At 41.2% G+C, this 16,127-nt stretch overlaps 1 protein-coding gene across 30 annotated transcripts in view; it reads right to left on the bottom strand.

The window, feature by feature from the left end:
* The window catches only part of RAB40AL (RAB40A, member RAS oncogene family-like), a 218,273-nt gene that overhangs the window by 117,879 nt on the left and 84,267 nt on the right, over window positions 1–16,127 (bottom strand). For 17 of the 30 annotated variants that reach the window (XR_013412528.1, XM_077987504.1, XM_077987503.1 and 14 more), the window contains one exon: window positions 15,262–15,372. The gene's annotated coding sequence lies outside the window, so the exon portion shown is untranslated. Of the gene's footprint in view, window positions 1–4,541; window positions 7,710–7,754; window positions 7,863–13,414; window positions 13,541–15,261; window positions 15,373–16,127 lie in introns of those variants that run through there. The other 13 variants (XM_077987501.1, XM_077987489.1, XM_077987498.1 and 10 more) reach the window with 4 other exon arrangements.

Raw genomic sequence — 16,127 nt, 5'->3', positions numbered from 1 at the left:
ATCATACTATACACAAAGGTAAACTCAACTCAAAGTGGATCACAGATATACATATAAAACCTAAAACTATAAGACTTCTACCAGAAAACACAGCAGAAAATCCTTCTGACTTTGGGTAAGGTAAAGACTTCATGAGTGAGACAAAACTACAATCTGTAGGTGAAGAAATCAATAAATTAGACTTCCTGAAAGTTAAAAACTTTGCTCTTCCAAAGATACTGTTGACAAGCCCTTGTTTGGGAGAAAATGTATAGAAACCATTTATCTGGTAAAGGGCTTATATCCAGAATACAGAAAATCTCACAAAACTCCTTAAGAAGAAAACAGACACTCCAATAAATAAATGGACAGAAGAGTTGAAAAGACACTCCACTAAAGAAAATATACAGATGTCAAATAAGCACATGAAAAGATATTCAACATCATTAATAATTAGGGAAAGAAAACGAAAAGCACAGTGAGATACTATTTCATTCCAGAAGAATGATCAAAATTTAAAAGACTGACCATACCAATCACCGGCAATTTTCTGGAAGCTTCCAGTGAAGAAATCAATAAATTAGACTTTCTGAAGTTAAAAACTTTGCTCTCCCAAAGATACTGTTGACAAGTCCTTGTTTGGGAGAAAATGTTTGGAAACCATTTATCTGGTAAAGGGCTTATATCCAGAATAGGATATATCCAGAAAAGGGCTTATATCCAGCTGAAACACTGCTAGTTGGAATGAAAAATGGTACAACCACTTTGAAAACAGTTTGGCCATTTCTTACAATGTTAATCTTACCTCTACCACATGGTCCAGAGACTGAACTCCTAAGTATTGACCCTTGAAAGAGAATGCATATTTTCACAAAAAGACTTATTCACAAATGTTCATAGCAGCTTTATTTACAAGAGCCCCAAATGAGAAACAGCCAAAATGTCCATCGACAAATGGATGTATGATAAAATGTTTAGTGTGGTTGTATACTGCAATAGCATTTAGCAATCAAATGAAGTATATCAATGGATAAATGTAATAAAATGGATAAATATAAAAATAAGTAGAGTGAATGAAAAAAACCCAGGTGTTGATAAAAAAAAAAAAAAAAAAAAAGAAACCACCTCTATGATTCCATTTAAATATATTTCTGGACATGTAAAGTAATGTATAGTGACAGGCATACTGTGTTTACCTGGGGGCAAGACAGGGGGAAGGGTAGGTAGGCCAGGTACTAAAGAACTGAAATTGTGATGTCCTGGGAAATAATAGTGGTATTTAGAACAATCTAGTTATCTTAGTGGACATAGCTGGGTATCATTATAATAGGGCAAACTACATTGCAATTATTAATTTTGAAAATGCTAAATTCTTGTACCTGACATTTTGATATTTTTAGGTAGCACTTAATTTCTGGCTTCTTAGAAAATTTCATTATAGAACAGACAAAAATGTAGAAACCATGGAAGAATGCATACTATAATCACAAATTGCTAGGAAGCTCTTCTAACCTTCTAACTGCATAGTTCAACATCCATCAGATAAATTCATGGGCATCACTGACAACTATTCATACAGGCAGAAAATGTATGTAAATTTGTTGCAAATACATGTTACACATCAAGTTCCCTCCTCAAGTGAACAATTCATTGCTTTATGATAAAGTAAGGCATCTCTCAGATGGGAATCAAGGTTACTACAAAAAGTAGTTTCTCATCTTCTGGACTATGTTGTGAACCTCACAGGAGCTATTCCACAACACGTTTTTGTTCAGATCTATGAACTCACTAGAATCAGGCATCATATCCTACCAGGGAGGGAAGTGCCAGGGGTCTCCTGAGGACAGCTGCCCTTCAAATCCTGAGTAGAAGCTTCAGCACCCATTACGTCCCAGATCCTGAGAACGAACCTCCTTCAGACCCTTAATATAAGTTCAGATACAGGCATGAAGAGTTGCACAGGGAGAAAGATAATCCAGCCATTATTGTATATTCTTGGAGTAACTCTGTGCCTGGCACCATACTAGGCACTGGGTTAGTGACCAATGACACTGATAAAATTGGGTAGTGATCATATCCAGAAAGTACAATGGGTTTCTCACCAGGGCCTTTTTCTTCTTTCCTTATCTATCCCCTAACAACAAATCTGAAAAGGAATGAAAAGAGGCCTGAATTCACATAAACATTCCTGATCCCACAATAACCACAGGGCTATGGTCTTGTACCTGCTTTATCATGGTAAGTTCCAGAAATTCTGTGGGTGAGCGTAATTATCCCCATTACACAGAATGGGACACTAAGTTCAGTCTTTGCCTGTATCATCCTCCCACGCCCCTCCTTTACATGGGAAGTAGCCCTGAGACACCCTGGAACAGGACACCACACTCCCTGGGGCCAGGAGGGACCCACCTCTCTTTCTCACCAGACAGCCAGGGCACCGAGTCCCAAAGCAAGAACAAGGAGACTTGGTTGGAATCCCTTGTCTTTCCACACCCTGGGGCAGTTCAGCCCTACATCTTCAGCTGAGTCTCAAACACCTGAAGGCAACCCTGCTTTTTTCACCAGGCCATGTAAGTCTCCATTGAAAAGTCGTAACAGTCACCCTTATGATGTCTGGTTTCTATGGCAACCGAGATGTATACGCTTATCCTCCACACTGGAAATGCTGCCTCCATAGCGCCCTCTGTCCTCTTGCCTTTCTGGGAAAGCAAAAAACCTTCTCTCTTCAGAGTACCACCTGAGAAAGTTTACCAATAAAAGGAACTAGACAGGGACCCAGGCAATTGGTGGAACTCTGCCCTCATTTGATAAAGGACAGAAGTCCGTGTTGTTGGGAATTTTGTTTGCTTTAAAACTGACCTTGAGGGAATATTATCACTACATAGAGAGCCAGGGAGGTATCCTAAGGCTCTAGACGATGAGCTAGCCCTGAGGGAGGGAACATGTACAACTCATACACCATGCTAGGCAGTTAGGCATCTGTGGCAGAAAACTGAGAGACTGTTTATAATCATATGACTAAACAAACTAGCGACACCAAAATATGTCATTTAAGCTATCTCTAAGTTATTTCAGGGAAGCAGGCTTAGAATAATATAGTCATTAGTAGGCAAAAACCTAATCAATTCAATCATACAATGGTTTGTCTTGACAAAGTCTTTTCCCCCCATCCCAGTATTTTATTCCATGTGAATGGACATTCACAACCAAAACATTTCTAGCCTCTCTGCACACTCCTTTGGGAGGAGAAACATGCTGCTCAGCTGGAGTCCTTCCTTCAAAACTCTTTGTAGTAAGCTGCCTTTCAGAGACACTCACTCTGCTCTGCCAACAGGAGGGATCTTACAAGAGGCCCACAGTTCTGTTCTTTCTGTGTCTCGCTGGCTCCCCAACTATTCCTATGGTCTTGCTTTACAATGCTCGAATATATTTTTTTAAATTTTTCTTGAGATGGAGTCTCACTCTTTCATCAGGCTGGTATGCACTGGCGTAATCTTGGCGCACTGCAACCTCCACCTCCTGGGTTCAAGCAATTCTCCTGCCTCAGCTTCCCAAGTAGTTGGGATCACAGGCATGTGCCACCATGCCCAGCTAATTTTTGTATTTTTAGTAGAGACACGGTTTCACTATGTTGGCCAGGATGGTCTCGATCTCTTGACCTCGTGATCCGCCTGCCTCAACCTCCCAAAGTGCGGGGATTACGGGCATGAGCCACTGCACCCAGCCTACAATGCTTGAATCTTTAAGGGCCTCTCAGCTCCCACCAAGTACTCCACTGCTCCAAGTCTTAGCACTAAACCAAGATATGTAATTTTAAAACTACATGAGCTTTATTTCTTATAAAGGTGATACTGGAGAATATGACTTAGATTTGCTGTCACATGGGCTATGAAAGAGCTCCAGAATCGACAGTGTCCACCTAGCAGTGCTGCATTGGGAGTCACAAATGCCAAGGATTGCAATGCATAATGACCTGTTGTCTCCTGAAGGAGCCCTGTCCATGTGTGTTCAAGAAAAGTGACTTTCTTGCCAAGGGCTATCCCTGTAGCAGAAGAAATGTGAAGAAATATCCCTTGTTTGGAATAATAACTCACTAAGCCAACCTCTGAGATTTTTCTTATGAAGTGGTTTGTAGCAACACACTCTCAGCACCTTAATTTACATGACTGTAGTAGAGGCTCATCTTACGGTATTATGCTCCAAATTCCAATGGTAGTGGAAAAATTACACATTGTGAAAATTTCCATTGGAAATCTCTTCAAGTAGGAATCAATGACATGTCCTATCAATGGACATCTCTATCCATTTATCAATGACAAACCTCTATCCACATATAAACCAACACTCAGATTATAGTCAAAATTATAACTAAGTTCCACCAGCCCTTTCTTATTCAGTAACAGATCACAGAAAAAGAGGGAAAGCTCACCAAAACCCTAATGTTTTGCATATATATTTCTCCTTAACCATTAACCCCCAAAATAGCCATTTATTATCACTCAGGAGTCTGTGTGTTGACTGGGCTGAGCTGGGTGTTTCCTGCTTCATGGGGTATCTGTCACCTGGGGATGCAGTCATCTGGATGCTCCACATATCTGGGACATCCAAGAGGCTCACTCACATGGATGATGACTGGTACTGGTAACTTCTGGGAGCTCAGCTGGCGTTTTGCCTGGAACACCTTGGTTTGACACAGAGTCCTCCATGGGTAGAGTAGCCAGAGAAAACAGAAGACACTCAGTTAAATTTGATTCCAGACAAATAATGAATAATATTTTAGTGTGTGACGGTTATATTTATATGCCAACTTGGCTGGGCTAAAGTACACAGCTCATCAAACATTATTCTGGATGTTTCTTTGAGGGTGTTTTTGAATGAAATTAAAATTTAAATTTCTGGATATTGTATAAAGCAGATTACCATCTATACTGTGGGTAGGCTTCATTTAATCAACTGGAAATCTGCATAGAAAAAAAAAAAAAGACTGACATCCCCTGAAGCAAAGGGAAGTGTGCTCGAAGATGGCATTTGGAATTAAACTGCAACATTGGTTCTTCACCGGTCTGCAGTCTGCAAACACATCCTGCAAATTTGCGACTTCCAGCTACCATAATCATGCTAGCCAATTCCTGAAAATAAATCAGTCTCTCCCCAAACCCTCTATTGAGATAGATAGATACATACATATACACACATACTGTATTGGATATGTGACTCTGGATGTGGCATGCAATATTATTTTATTTGAACTCAACTGGGCATCTCATATTTTTATTTGCAAAATCTGGCAACCCTATGGGTACAGCCTTTGGATGTGTTAAGTTTTATTGACCTTCTGACATGACATTTCCAATGAGTCAAGTCTAAGGAAAATGAGCAGGTAAGACTGAAAAAAAGGAAAAAAGCCGGTAATACCTAGTGCTGGTGAAATAAAGGGGACAGACTTTCATATACACTATTGGCGCAGCATTGATGTATACACTTTCTGAGGCCCATATTATTACAGCTTAATGACTTGAATGGCCTTTGTGAAGAAGTCCTATTTCTACCAACATGGGAGTTTCAGCTGAGGGTTTAGAAAAGGCTCATCAAGGTGACTCTGATGTGCATCCTAGTTAAGAAGCCCTGGACGTGGGGGCAGGTCAAATTAATATATGAGATAGCTTCTATTTACGGAACAGAGTGTTTAGAGGGGCCTAGCTCCAGGTCCTTTATGTTAGTGTCTGGATTTGATCTCATGACAGCCCTGCTACTGAGGTACCAGTATCCTCTCTTCTTCATGGATGCCTGCGACTACAAAGCACATGCTTCTTACCACAGAGCTGGATGGCAAAAAATGTTGCTCAGTACGCCCACTGCCAGAGCCAGGCCCACTGCCAGAACCTGCCAGCTTGGGCACCTTGAGTTGCTGGTGGCAGAGCTTTAGCATGAGGACATATACTGTTAAGGAGTTTAATCTCTGTTCTCCTTGTGTTTACCCTTCCTGCATTTCTAGCAGAAAACCAGGCTTGGGCCTCCTTCCCCGTCTCAGGAAAGGTTTATAGCAGGGCTGGAAGCAGAAGCTGTCTGAAGCCAGTGTTTGCTTCATCCTGCATGAAAATTTAAACTTAAGGAAAGGATTGGGCTGCTTGTACCTGGCAGAGAGGGGAAGGGTTCTGAGGACACAGAGAAGGGAGAAGAGAGGTTTTTCCTGGACAGGGATGAGGTCAGAGGTCTACAGGTCCCTCCGGGAGTAGGGACCTGAGCATTGCTTCATATCAATGTTTGGAGAAGCTCTGTATATAGTTCATCGAGGCTGGGCATCCATCCATGAGACAGATTCTCCTGTTTGGTCGGAAGGATGGATAGCTCAGGGTCGGGAAGGGGGGTGGGGCTGAAGGTAGTAAACCAGCTAGGGAAATGGTCAGCTCAGCTCTCAGCAGTGGGGACACATGTGTGATAATGATCTGCCATGCTGTATCTGGAGGATACATTTCCACAAATGGTTATTCTTTGTCAAAGAGCATGACTATGTTTAATATATACTGTCTAGTTGAAAGTTAAAATCTCTTTACTAATGAATATCCCAACCAACTGCAAGATGAGAGCACCTGTTTCTCTAGATTTGTACAATAATGGATTTCCCAATGTTATTAATATTTGCTAATGTAATATCCTATCACTGTAATGTTAAAATACTTCTCATTTTTCTCCACCTATTTCCACATAAATGGCATATTTCACACGTGCATTTCTAAATGCAAACATAACAGTCCCACTTTATGCCTCAGAATATGTCCTTGAATAGTCCTAGAGTCTGATGAGAAAACCTGATGAGTGAGTTTGTGTTTATGCTGTGTCCTGTTTAAATGGAAATTGTGGAGTCATAAGAACGACATACACTGAAGCAGGAGAACAAAATGGTGGACTGTCTTTGCAGAGACACTGGGGAACATATATGAGAGAAGCAAGCATGGCCCCATCAACTCTTAAGTCTGCACTGCAGAGAGTCCCTGGCATGTGTGCAAGAATGGTCATGGCAGCGTGGCCAAAATATCAAAATAACCCCAAAGTCAACTTATTAAAGACATCTTAGAAACATCATTTTCAGAAGAAATAATTTCAATAAGCGTTTGCTATGATTTGGATGTTTGACTCCTCTAAACCTCATGTTGAAATTTGATCCCCAATGTTGGAGGTGGGACCTAACAGGAGGTGTTTGGGTCAGGGGGGTGGATCCCTCATGAAAGTCTTGGTGCCATCCTTGCTGTGATGAGTGAGTCCTTGCTCTATTAGTTACCACAAGAGCTGGTTGTTTAAAACAGTCTAGTACCTCCCATCTCTCTTCTCCCTCTCTGGCCATGTGATCTCTGCACAAGTTAGCTCCCCATGGCCTTCCATCATGAGTGGAAGCTTCCTGAGGCCCTCATCATAAGCAGATGCCCAATCTTGAACTTTCCAACCATCAGAATTGTTAGCCACATAAAGTTTTTCTTTATAAGTTATGCAGCCTCAGATATTCCTTTATAGCAACACTAAGTGGACTAAGATAGTGGTATAAAAATATATGGTTTATTCCATTTACCCATCAGGACAGCAGTGTGAAGGAAGTATGGTGAGTCCCATCTCACAGATGATCAAGCTCTGGCTCACAGAGACTAAGACCCTCTCCAGATAAGTGGCAGAATGGTCATGAGATTCTGTCTCTTACACTCCTACGCAATGGAACCAGCAGCTTCTTATTTGGAAGATGATAATTGTATACTTCCCCAGTATTGTTCCCTAAGGGTACTCACTCAACAGCCCTTCACATTGAGGAAGAGGATGGTGGAGATGAAATCCTGCCCTTTGGGCCATGAGGCATAGCTGTGGGGTCATATGGATTACCAGGTCTCTGAGGTTAACTGTGGGGTGAAATAAAGAAACATAACCTCATGTGGAACAAGAAATAACAGCGAAGAGAACAGAAAACAGCAGGCCCTCCAGGGATCACCTCTACCTCTCTCTGTCTTTGCTCCCTTCCCCACCTCATTTGTCTCCTGCTCTGTGTGACAGTATGGGATGTACACAGGTATCCAAGGTACCCTGAGAGAGGACAGAATGATGGGAAGATCTAGACCATGAGAAGGGTGGATCATGCAGCACTAGTCCTGGGTGTTGGCTCACCCACCAGGCGCTCCATCTCTTCCTACTTCTGTGTGCCTTACCATCACTCTACCACACAGTAATGAAGCTCCCACATTAACAGAAATATGCACTCTCCAAAGGAGGCTAGCAGGGTAAGTGACTTAACCCTGAGACCAGAACATCTCACAGTTACTGGTTTGGGTCTGGCACCAATAATGCAGAGAGATCTCTGGTCTCTCTTGCTCCAGTGTCCTGAACAGCAGACAGTATGAGGCTTTCATCAAGCCCCTTGGGACTGCAAAGGAAACACACTTTTCTCATGCAGATGGCGGGTAATATAAGGGGACAGGAAAACCCGCGAAACAGGAAGAAGTGTGGTGTGTGGTGACTTCATTCCCTTACCCCAAACTCCATTCACGGGGTCCATGATTCAGTTGAATAGAAGTGGTGGAATCTCCTTCTTCCCTTCCCCAGCACCATCAGGGCACTCATTCCACCACATAGAAATGACACTGACTCACGGTGAAATTAGAAATGTGGGAGTGTTTTCCTTCTCCCAAGTGCTCTCTAGTCACATGGAAAATAGTTACTATACACTAGAGAAACTTGACAAACCCCACCTTAATTAATTAACATCACCAGTGACATTAAGTAGGCCTCTTGACTACTAGATATAGTGTGACAAGAAGGACACTTCAACTCAATGGTATTCTTTCTCAAAACACATAATCCTGGTCTAATCACAATAAGAACAACTGGCTAAGCCTCTACTCCTCATGACTGTCAGGGTCATGAAAGTCATCTGGAAGTTCCTCAAATGGATAAGCAGGGAGTTACCAGCAATTCCACTCTTAGGTACATACTCAAGAGAAATGAAAACATAAGTCTACCTGAAAACTTGTACACAAATGTATGTCGAATTGTCATTCATATTAGCCAACAACTAGAAATAATCCAATGACTATCAACAGATAAATGGATAAAAAATGTAGTCTATTCATACAAGATTTTTCAGCCATTAGAAAGAATGACATTATGACACAGGCTATACCATGGATGAACCTTGAGTATATATCATAACCAGGTGAAGGAAGCCAAACAATAAAGACCAAATATTGTATGATTCCATTTATATAAAGCATGTAAACAGGCAAATACATAGACACAGAAAACATTTGTGATTGCCAAGGCTGAAGGAGGAATTAACTGTATTCAAGCATGACGGGACTTTTTGAGGTAATGGAAATATTAAAAGCTTAATTATGGTGATGGTAGCACAATTCTACACATTTACTAAAATTCATCAAATTTTACCCTGAAAATGGGTAAATTTCATTGTCTGTAAAGTATATTGCAAGAAAGCTGTTTAAAAATATGGTACTACAATTTTTATGTAGTATGCCAGCAAGATAGAACTGTTCACTCCCCTGGAAGGGGGCTGAAGCCAGGGAGCCAAGTGGTCTAGCTCAGTGGATCCCACCCCCACGGAGCCCAGCAAACTAAGATCCACTGGCTTAAAATTTTTGCTGCTAAGATCCACTGGCTTAAAATTCTTGCTGCCAGCATAGCAGCCTGAAGTCCACTTGGGATGCTCCAGCTTGGTGGGGGGAGGGGCGTCCACCATTACTGAGGCTTGAGTAGGTGGTTTTCCCCTCACAGCATAAACAAAGACACAGGAAAGTTCGAACTGGGCAGAGCCCACCACAGCTTGGCAAAGCCACTGTAGCCAGATTGCCTCTCTAGATTCCTCCTCTCAGGGCAGGGCATCTCTGAAAAAAAGCCACCAGCCCCAGTCAGGGGTTTATAGATAAAACTCCCATCTCCCTGGGACAGAGCACCTCAAGGAAGGGGTGGCTGTGGGTGCAGCTTCAGCCAACTTAAACGTTCCTGCCTGCCAGCTCTGAAAAGAGTAGCAGATCTCCCAGCACAGCACTCGAGCTCTGCTAAGAGACACACTGCCTCCTCAAGTGGGTCCCTCTGACGCCCATGAGTCCTGACTGGGAGACACCTCCCAGCAGCGGTCGACAGACACCTCATATAGGAGAACTCCGGCTAGCATCTGACGGGTGCCTCTCTGGGATGAAGCTTCCAGAGGAAGGAACAGGCTGCAGTCTTTGGTGTTCTGCAGCCTCCACTGGTGATACCCAGGCAAACGGGCTCTGGAGTGAACTGCCAGCAAACTCCAGCAGACCTGCAGCAGAGGGGCCTGTTAGAAGGAAAACTAACAAACAGAAAGGAATAGTATCAACATCAATAAAAAGAATGTCCACACCAAAACCCCATCCAAAGGTCACCAACATCAAAGACCAAAGGTAGATAAATCCATGAAGACGGGGAGAAACCTGCACAAAAAGGCTGAAAATTGCAAAAACCAGAAGGCCTCTTCTCCTCCAAAGGATCACAACTCCTCACTAGCAAGGGAACAAAACTGGATGGAGAATTAGTTTGACAAATTGACAGAAGTAGGCTTCAGAAGGTGGGTAATAACAAACTCCTCTGAGCTAAAGGAGCATGTTCTAACCCAATGCAAGGAAGCTAAGAACCTTTTAAAAAGGTTAGAGGAATTGCTAACTAGAATAAACAGTTTAGAGAAGAACATAAATGACCTGATGGAGCTGAGAAACACATCATGAGCACTTCATGAAGCATATGCAAGTATCAACAGCTGAACTGATCAAGCAGAAGAAAGGATATCAGAGATTGAAGATCAACTTAATGAAATAAAGCATGAAGACAGGATTAGAGAAAAAAGAATGAAAAGGAACGAACAAAGCCTCCAAGAAATATTGGAATATGTGAAAAGACCAAACCTATGTTTGATTGATATACCTGGAAGTGATGGGGAGAATGGAACCAAGCTGGAAAACACTCTTTAGGATATTATCCAGGAGAACTTCCCTAACCTAGCAAGAGAGGCCAACATTCAAATTCAGGAAATACAGAGACCACCACAAAGATACTCCTCAAGAAGAGCAACCCCAAGACACATAATCGTCAGATTCACCAAGATTGAAATGAAGGAAAAAATGTTAAGGGCAGCCAAAGAGAAAGGTCGGGTTACCCACAAAGGGAAGCCCATCAGACTAACAGCGGATCTCTCTGCAGAAACCCTACAAGTCAGAAGAGAGTGGGGGCCAATATTCAACATTCTTAATGAAAGAATTTTCAATCTAGAATTTCATATCCAGTCAAACTAAGCTTCATAAGCGAAGGAGAAATAAAATCCTTTACAGACAAGCAAATGCTGAGAGATTCTGTCACCATAGGCCTGCCTTACAAGAGCTCCTGAAGGAAGCACTTCAGGAGTGGAAAGGAACAAGCGGTACCAGCCACTGCAAAAACATGCCAAACTGTAAAGACCATCAATGCTAGGAAGAAACTGCATCAACTAACGGGCAAAATAACCAGCTAACATCATAATGACAGGATCAAATCCACACATAACAATATTAACCTTAAATGTAAATAGGCTAAATGCCTCAATGAAAATACACAGACTGGAAAATCGATAAAGAGTCAAGACCCATTGGTGTATTGTATTCAGGAGACCCATCTCACATGCAAAGGCACACATAGGCTTGAAATAAAGGGAAGGAGGAATATTTACCAAGCAAATGGAAGCAAGAAAAAGCAGGTGTCACTTTATTTTTGATGAGTTTAATCTAATTGGCTGCATATTTTGTGACTTATTTATTTATATTTAGTACTATCTTTTCAAGGTTTTTTTTTTTTCAGTCAATAAATTTGGACTTTGCACTTCTAACTAGCTTGATACAGCTCCAGACAAAGCTGAGTCTAGGTAAGCAGTCAATCCGGTTGTGGATTGTATTAGAAAAATGACTCCAGCAACTTATGTGGAGAGACTATGCTCAGGTTCCTGCATCCATAAAAATTGGTATAATAACACTCATTGCCCTTTTATTTTGCAGACATCATAAAGATACATACAATTAAAGGAACCCAAATATATGGGAATAAACATATAAACCTGGGGTAGGACTGTTATTATAATGATGGTAAACAATGGGCATATTCAAAATCTGAGTAATTAATACAAACTGTCCAAGACCATTTTTAAATATTGAATGCATATGGAAACTTGGAAAGCAAGAAGGAATCACAAGCTGGGACACTGGGAAAGCTTGAGAGTCCTAATCCTGCCAGAGGCACTGCAAGGTGTAGACACTTGCAACATTCCTGTCTGACAGCTCCCAGGTGAGTAGATAGATTTGTGTCTTTCCCAGCAGCCTGTGCTGCTATTTAAAAACAGGCATGGTTCCTCTCACTCCTGGTAGGAGCAAAGGCCAGTGGCCTGATGGGACAAATAACCTTTCCTTCTCTGAGCCCAGAAAATATCCATATTAATTGGAATTGAATATTGAAATGTACCACCTTTGCATAAGTCTAAACCTTGCAGCCTCTGGCTTCATTATGAGTCAGCTGTCAAATGGGAAAGACAGTGGGTGGGTCCTGAAACAAGGCTTTGAGTGTTTTCTGCATCTCTGTGAGCAGCCAGGCTTTCTACTGCTTATACTATTTTTTTTTTTTTTTTTTTTTTGAGACGGAGTCTCGCTCTGTCCCCGGGCTGGAGTGCAGTGGCCGGATCTCAGCTCACTGCAAGCTCCGCCTCCCGGGTTTACGCCATTCTCCTGCCTCAGCCTCCCGAGTAGCTGGGACTACAGGCGCCCGCCACGTCGCCCGGCTAGCTTTTTGTATTTTTTAGTAGAGACGGGGTTTCACCCTGTTAGCCAGGATGGTCTCAATCTCCTGACCTAGTGATCCGCCCGTCTCGGCCTCCCAAAGTGCTGGGATTACAGGCTTGAGCCACCGCGCCCGGCTGCTTATACTATTAAAGTCGAATATAAAACTGTCATTTAAAAGAAAGTGAAAAAAGGATGAGTTTGTGCCCTTTGTAGGGACATGGATGCAGCTGGAAACCATCATTCTCAGCAAACTATTGCAAGAACAGAAAACCAAACACCGCATCTTCTCACTCATAGGTGGGAACTGAACAATGAGATCACTTGGACTCGGGAAGGGGAACATCACACACCGGGGCCTATCATGGGGAGGGGGGAGGGGGGAGGGATTGCATTGGGAGTTATACCTGATGTAAATGACGAGTTGATGGGTGCTGACGAGTTGATAGGTGCAGCACACCAACATGGCACAAGTATACATATGTAACAAACCTGCACGTTATGCACATGTACTCTAGAACTTAAAGTATAATAATAATAAAAAAAAAGAAAAAAAAAAGAAGAAAAAAAAATAAAAGAAAGTGACAGAGTATCTCTTTCCTTCCCCACTGTATTGGGGGTCCACTGACATTTCCACAGAGAAGTCTTCTTTGAAGTCCCCTTTCTGACAAGGTTTCTCTTCCAATTATATTCTTCTTCTTCAGCTTTGAATTTATTCTTGTTCATACTTATCTCAGTTGCAATTTTTCATTAATCTGCAGGATTATTTGATTAGTGCCTTCCTTGCCAACTGAAGAGTAAATTAGAATAAATCAAGGGCTATATTTATTTTTACTAGGGCTGCCATATTTATCACAGACAAACAAGTAAACAAATAAAATAAAAAACTACAGGACACTCAGCTAAATTTGAATTTCAGATAAACATAGAATAATTTTTAGTATAAGAATGTTGTTTATCTAAAATTCAAATTTAACTGGGAATCCTGTATTTTATCCTGCAACATTTTTAGCCACAGTTTACCTTCAGGGCTTATCACAGTATTAATAACATTGTAAGAGTTCAATTAAAATGTCTTGAATGGATGAATGCCAGATTACAGGGAGGAAGGAAAGTATCATAACATTTTAGACAGTTGCAAATACATAAGATTGCATACTAGAATAATTATAATCCATTTCCAAAAACACTTCCTTAAAGTAAATTTTCAAAAGCCAGGAACAACCCATAGAGCTCATAGATAAAACTTTTACAGAGTAATAGTCAGTAAAAATGTCACACCACAATTCCACCATCAACATATTTTCGATTCTCCTGATATCTAAACAGAAAAGGTAACAAAAATCATATACACATCACATAATTAACTAAAAACCACATTTGAACCAAAAAGACTCTCCTCATTTTTTACAGTGTTGATTGAAATACAGTAGGCGAAACTTACAAAATATGTAGTTGTAAATAGAAACATTCACTAGAGATCAAGAGGTGTAGAAATAGCCAGGAAAAGTGGCAAATAACCCTCAAAAGATTTTGAGTGTACCTCAGATATTGTTCTTTGTCATCATTATTATAACTGTCTGACCTAATTGCTGTCTATAAATTAAAAAGCAGATTATTGTCTTCTTAGCCCCTTTTCATGTTCTCTTTTCTTTCATTAATTTCAACAAATATTGAATGTCTATTGCGTGTAAGACAATGTCTAAAACAAAATAAAAATCTGTGTAAATGTGAAAAAAAATATGATACTGACCTGGTCTTCTGTTGTACCACAGTAATGACCAAACGTTTTCATACAAAAGAATTGATGCATATGTTTCATATAAAAATGAATGCATATAGGGCCGGGCAGGATGGTTCACGCCTGTAATCCCAGCATTTTGGGAGGCCAAGGCAGGCGGATTACGAGCTGAAGAGATCAAGACCATCCTGGTCAACATAGTAAAACCTCGTCTCTACTAAAAATACAAAAAATTAGCTGGGCGTGGTGGTGCATGCCTGCAGTCCCAGCTACTCGGGAGGCTGAGGCAGGAGAATCGCTTGAACCCAGGAGGTGGAGGTTGCAGTGAGCCGGGATCACACCACTGCACTCCAGCCTGCAACAGAGCGAGACTCTGTCGCAAAAAAAAAAAAAGAAAAAAAGAGTGCCTGTGTCCTACCCCTGCTGCCTCTGTCCTGTGTAACTCCAAGCAATGATCATTCCTCTTCCCCCTTCCCCTCATTGCTACATCAGGTTGTGCTTGTGTGCAAAATTTGATTGCATCTGATCACTTCCATGTCTTCCAATTATGGCAATGGCTTGAGAGCGGGTCCATGACAGAGTCCAGAACCCATCCTATGTGATAGGATGTCAGCATTAACTAATTTCTTCACTCCTCTGTGGCTGACCTCACATGCCTCCCCTTGGGGAGTCTAAATGGCACAACTCTATGTGTGCCACTATGTCAATACATATCAAAGGGTACACACCACTTACATAAACAATTTCCCTTGTAGAAATTCATCTTCAGAATGTAGTGAAGAATGTTCATAAGCATCTGGTTATAAGGACTGCCATCCTGATAATTCTCTTTTGTCACTTCTGGGCCTGAATTTGGGAAGAGAAACCAAATGAGACACAAACCCATGAAGGGGCAGAGGGAAATGTGGTTGTCAGCACACACACACATACACACACACACACTCTCTCACACAAACTGAGACATTTATCATGTTGTGTTGTATTTCTCCTAAGACAGCTTGCCGGACTCAAGGAAGACACATTCAACTCACTAGTGCAAATAGCCACAGGAACTGTGCCCGTAACTGTGCCCTTCAGCAGTGCACAGAGTCTGAAAAGATGCCATCCACACAGTGTAGATAATAGGAAATATCAGGACAGTCTGAATAACATGAGGTTGTGAAAATTGATTATGTCACATCCATAGGATGGAATTCCAGAAGGCAACGAAAACGAGTTATAATGAAAGTAATGATGAGACATGACTTCTTGTGCACCAAATTAATCATTCTCATTATTTCTAATGTGTACAGAAACAGGTACTTTCACACTGTGATACAGGTCATATAAATTAGTAATAGTATTTTGAATTCATTATTAATATAAAATGTTATAGTTCAAAGGGCTTTAAAATGACTCAGGAACTTATTATAAATAAATGCTTATACACGTATTTGCATATACGTGAGCATGGCGTTAAGTACATTATTTTTGGTCATAGAAATGGTAAGGGAACTAAATTTTCATTGCTGTAATACTAGTGAAATAAATTTGAGGGCATCCACACAATGAAATACACAGTCCAAAAAAAAAAAAAAAGTGATATTTTGTGTTTAAGTATT

This window comes from Macaca mulatta, chromosome X (assembly GCF_049350105.2).
Source record: "Macaca mulatta isolate MMU2019108-1 chromosome X, T2T-MMU8v2.0, whole genome shotgun sequence".
Taxonomy (NCBI): domain Eukaryota; kingdom Metazoa; phylum Chordata; class Mammalia; order Primates; family Cercopithecidae; genus Macaca; species Macaca mulatta.
The sequence above is the reverse complement of the archived record's forward strand: the minus strand, read 5'-3'. Positions and strand labels throughout refer to the sequence as shown.